This window comes from Chanos chanos, chromosome 6, assembly GCF_902362185.1.
Source record: "Chanos chanos chromosome 6, fChaCha1.1, whole genome shotgun sequence".
NCBI lineage: Eukaryota > Metazoa > Chordata > Actinopteri > Gonorynchiformes > Chanidae > Chanos > Chanos chanos.
In genome coordinates this window covers 26662663-26668704 of record NC_044500.1, presented here as the reverse complement: position 1 = coordinate 26668704, position 6042 = coordinate 26662663, and positions in this window count along the sequence as shown.

The window sequence follows — 6042 nt, the reverse complement described above, 5'->3', positions numbered from 1 at the left end:
CTTCCAAACCTTTGAAGCTGCGGAGCTTTGGATGGCATCTACGTTAGCCTGCTAGCGAACATAACTTACCGGCTACCTAACTATGATACATGGATGGACTTACTTAAAGTTAACATACTACTGAGTGATTATTTTACTCCCCAGAAACATCATGTTGCTATAAACTGTACATAAGACGAGACCACAGGCGTAGGAAACCCCCTAAATGAACTACTATATTATACCAACTTATCTGAAGGGGCACTTCCCTAGCATGTATTATAACCAGGTAGCTTGCTGCTCGTTGCAGCTGGATGACAAGCTCCGATGAATCTGTCATTTCCACAACCTGGAATTATTACAGACGGAAACGTGACATTTTTAAGAGGCATGTGCAAACGCACCTGGCTCTGATGGAAAAGCATGTTAAAATGCTTAGGTAGTGGACCGACAACGAACTATCCAACCTAACATTTTCTCGTTGGCTAGCCAGCAGATTCGAGCTAATTCAGACATTCAGCTGTAGCCTAGCAATTGTAGCTGAGACAAATAATCACTGCAGCTGTGCCTCACAATGAACTCTATGCGATTAAATTTTGATCGTTAACATACTTCACTCCCATCAGTCACTTAATCTCAGGAAACTGTGCAAGCTGCAAACCACAAGCCCATTTTTATTTCACAATTCACCAGTGACCACAAATGCTAACCAACTATTTGGCTATCAGGGCAGGCTAACTCGCTTGCAGCGGACTGGCTAGTTGACAGCTCCGAAAGAACGTTTGACAGTCGCATCGAGTCCGGTCATCGTGTTATTTTACTCCACACCAGTTTTCGCCATCGACGAACAGTTGTCTGAAGATTGACACACTAACTTAACTTTCCGAACTGCTGCTGCGAACCATGCAAGAGCGGCGACAAAGTGGACTCGAATCCCCTGTTCCACTATTATTGTAGGCCGCAATGCGGGATATTATGGGAGCCAAAGAGATATACATAACTAGCTTGAGAGCAACAGAACGAAAAGTAAGTTACCTGCTTCTGATGACATAACAAATGTTCGCGTCCTTTCAGCAGATTTCGCTTAATAGACAGCAGAGACGCTGAAGCATTTTTGCTAAAAGACTACGCTTTCAGTCCCGTCGTCATCCGGCGGGGCTTAGCTACTGCACCGAAAATGAGCTAAGTCTAAGGGAAGGGATCACCTTCTCACATGATTGTATGCATCTGTGGATCTGTCGCTATGGCAAAGCCTTGCAAACAGCGCCCTCCATCCAAACGTACTCCACCACCACCACCACCACCCTGTTTTGGTGCAATGGCAATTCGCAGACGAGTAGAGTAAACACACACACACACACACACACACTTAATCTTTAGTATGAATCTACAGAAATACCATACTAATTGCACACTTCATTAATAACACAGCTCGTGAATATTTCATAGTAAAAATTAAAAATATGTAATAATATTGTGTTGACAGTTTAACTTTTACAAAATAGTGCTTGTATGAATAATTAACACAGACTCACACAACAGCTGAGGAGTTACTCTTGGGTATTCAATGCAAAACATTTGGATGAGTGCAAAAGCACATTTGGCATCAACATATAGAACTGTATGGACACTAAATACCTCGTTATTTATTATTATTATTATTATTATTATCGTTGTTGTTGTTGTTGATTCATCACAACTTCCCTGGGTCATTGTTGTTCTTCTGGATCTAAGAGCTCCTATGAGTCCTCTGGATATAACCACTTCCAAGCATTGTTTGCTTGTGTGTTCAAGACAGGCGTCCTATGTATTTGTTCAGTTCCACGGAGTGGCTGCCCAGGGCCTCAAAGACCACTGGGATGACTTGGGCCTTCACATTCCAGATCTTTTGCACTTCAAGTCACAGGTTCTGGTATTTGTATATTTTCTCCTGCTCCTTTGATGAGAGGCTCTTGTCCTCTGGGACTGCCAATGGTCATTGCTTTTCTTGTTTATGCAGCTATGGCTCCTAATGCACTGGGATCTGTTAATGCTCACAGATGGCCCTACCAATGCTGTGACATTGTTGTTCCTCTTTAAGTACTCAGTGTTGGCGATCTTCTGGCATCAAGTCAGCAAATGGATGACTCTTGTCCTGGTCTTTTGCACAGTCTACACTTTAGGTCATTGAATACCCTCAGTATTTCTTGTTTTATGACACTAGGTGTTCAGTGCCTGGTCCTGTGCTGCAGTGGTGAGAGCTTCTGTTGATGCCTTGAGACCAGGTCTCCCTCATCCATCTGTATACCTCCTCCACAGTGGTTTGTTCCTCTACCTGGCATAAGAACTGACTGGGCAGGGTCTTGTCTCTCCAAGTCCTGATGGCGTCTTTCCTCTGATCTCTCCCCCAGGCCTTGGCTCCTTTGTCTGGTTTCTTCCTGGACAATTGTCCCCATCTTGTTTGGGGGACCGTATGTACTCAGCCAGACTCAGTTTCTCTGTTCTGATGGCTATTTGATGTCTTAGAGGCCTCCTCCTTCTTCGCCGCAGGTCACGTAGAGGCGATGGATGTCTGCCTTAGGGTGCAGGGCTCCATACGTAGCCATCAGCTTTCAGATGATTCCTCCAGTGTTTCTTACTACTGGGAGGGTATAGCTGTTAATCACTTGGATATTGTCCACTCCTTTGAGGTTGGCCTTGAGGATTTGCTTCAGTCTCTGTATATGGGTGCTTGTGACTGTCTTCCTGACCTCTTCTGACAGGTTCAGCTGACGTCGCCATATTCCGAGATATTTGTAATCATTCTTGACACCTGCATCCTTGACGTATCCTCCTTCCAGTTTCATTCCCTCAGTACTTGTGATCTTGCCAAGCTTGATGTGTGCATTTGTGTAGCAGATGACTTTATCATGATGTCATCTGAGAAGGTCTTCAGTGTCTGGATCAGGGAGTCAGTTTCAGCTGCTGATCTTCTGATGTCATCCATATACATTAGATATTATATTGTCCTTCCAGACTTCAGTTTGTATCTTGGCCTTGATGTATAGAGTATCTGACTCAGGGGGTGGAGTGCCACACAGAGCAGTACTGGGGAGAGTGTATCATGGGTATATGGTACTCTTGACTCACACCGAACGTTATCTACCATTGTGTGTCAACAGGGTCCTTCGGGATTTCATGGGTCTCACAGTTAGCCATGTTATTATGGATTGATCTTATGCAGCTTCAGTGATTCCATGATCCAGGAGTATGTTACACTGTCATAGGCTCTCTTGTGCTTATTCCACATCATTGCTACGTTGGAACTACATGACTTGGAGATCTTTTGTCCCTTCATTTCCAGGTATTGTTCTTTCTTGCTCATATAGAGGAGAGTTTTTCCCCCTGCCAGCATTCCCTGATGCTGTTGGCTAGGACTCCAGAGCATAGGTTCCATGTTGTTGAGGGTCACAAGACTGGTTGGTACTTGCTGAGGATGTACGTTTCTCTTTCTCTTTTCACAGAAGACGAGTTTCTTTGTAGGAGACAAGCCGACATCTTATTTGGAAACGGGGGGAGTTCATACAGCTGTTGGCCAGTCTGTCATGTATTACCAGAGGGTGTTTTATCCAGTAGGCCTGTGCTCTGTAAGGTCCAGCTGTTTTCTAGTTTGCCATCTTGCAGCTCTTTCTTTCAATGTCAGCAGATGTTTGTTATGCCCAGCCTAGGGTAAAACCTGAGCATATCATAATGTGACTCCCCTCTTTCCCCACTCCCAAGGATGACCAGTGCCACAGCAGATGCAGTCCAAATGAAATCGATTTATTGAACAAAAGGTGGTAGCATAGGCGTCTTGGAGAGCACAGCCAAAACAATAATAAAAAATAAAAACGATCTATAATATGAAAGACGAAATAACCTCTGGCAAAAGAAAATGAAAGAAAATACAAGCAGCTTACCAACCTCCCTAACTTAAACAGGAGAAAAAAGAGTTGTCAATGAAAAGGGCTTCACACCCCTACAACTACCAGGAGAGCTCTTTTGAAAGATATTTACAGTATATACACTCAAGGTCAATTTCGTAATACTGATGCAGTGATCACTCAGCAGCGCAGCACGGTCTGGTTGGGAACCAGGAACAAGACAAAGCAAGCCGGCATTGGACAGGCATCATTTTAAAGAGGGCGTGTCAGTGTCTGGTCCAATCACCAGGCCCCACCTGCAGCTCAACATATTCAAAGAAACACACAACACACAACACACAACACACAACACACAACGAAGAGACAGTACCACCTCAAACAGGGAGGGAGAACAGCACAGAAATCACACTAACACACTTTTATGACTCAGGGTCATAAAAATGTTATTCACATTTCCTCTTGCTCTGGTCATCATCATTCTTCTTCTTCTTTTTTTTTCAGTGCCCTTGGCAACGTACAGCGCCACCTCATTGCTCTGAGAGAGTGACTGTGTCCATTTACACAATTGTCTGTGGTAGTCAGAAAGCTTGCCTCTTTTAAGACCCATACTGCACCTTGTCAGAATAATTCAAGCATCATCTGAGCAAACACTGCATTGTACTTAATGCAGCCAACCCAAACAGGCTTCTCAGTGAATAATTTAAGAGGAGAATATTTGCAGAGTCCGGAAAGTGCATGGCCATTTTCATAACCATTATCCTCAGATAATCTGAATAAGGGCACTTGAAGGACATTCCCTCAATACCGACTCCATACAGAACATATTAAAACAGTTCCATCTACAAATGTGTTTAAATAGTAACCATATAAATTGAAAATAGTAAAACATTTAAAATACTTTGAGCAACTGTAGATATGTTTTAAAAAAAGTTCCCATACATCAGTTTAGAAAACTGATGTGAACCCAGTCACACATAAGGCACATCTACAATATGTGCTGGTGATTTTGCAAGAGAACAGTATTGACAGGTTATGAGAGAAAATATCCATCCATGTCATTTTAAACCTTGCTGATCACAGAGATTGGATTTATAAAATCCTTATTAACACTGTCTGTATTGTTAACCTGCCTACAAGCAAGTAAGTCACAGTCATATCATATCTTAGCACTGCCATTAAGCATAAGCTGAGATGTTAAAAGAAACAGAAGATCAGTGACATTTTCTGAGAATTTCATGATATTTTAGCAGCAAAGTTTGGCAGTAATTTTTATTTTAGGTTGCTGGTAATTTTCTTGTTTTGGGAAAGAGAGAGAGGGTGTGCGTGTGTGTGTGTGGGTGTGTGAGTGGGTGAGTGCATGCGTGCATGTGTGTTCCTTATATGGACCAAAACCTTACAACAAATTCAATATTAAAGGAAAACTCTACAGACTGGAGCAGGGACCACAACCAACAACTGGTCATTAAAAAGGAACTGAAACTTTAACTATCCCTTAAACTACATTTTACTTTATTTCAGAGTTAGTGTTAGGGTAAGTGAAACTGACCAGTGGTGTTTGAGGTGTGCTAATGCCCCACCGTGTATTTACATTCCGGTGGATGGGTTACTCCTCTGCTCCAGGCTTTTAGAAACCTCTTGTTCTTCAATTAAATAGACTGTCCTATTAGCCCCTGTAAAGAAAGAATTATTTTAGTAAATGTGAATACCTGGCCAGCAGATGGCAGTGCTTAAACACAGACCACAGGAGCAACAGTAGCACCCAGCCACCTGCAGGTGGAGTGGCTGCTTGGTAGACAATGTACCACACTGGTGGAATTTTCAGAATAATCATACTGCAGGGTTCTCTTCCGTTTTTTTAGAAAGACAAATAACTATTAACATTAACAAATTTTATTATGTCTGCAAAAAGGGGACAGAAAAAAATCTGACATGTTCTGTATTCTAAAGGAGATATCTGTTCTTGAAAAAAACATGTTGTATTATAAAGATATGAGAGTTGTATTTTTCCTCCATGTTTGCATTCTGTCGATCTTTGGATTGCAGATGTATACAAAGCCCTCTTCTCTAAATGTGTTACTGTGCAACCTGACCTACAGCACAGAGCAGAGCTTCTAACACAGGTCTTATAATGCACTTGTTGACCTTCTCAAGAGCAAAAGTAGTTATTATATTTAACTCTTTT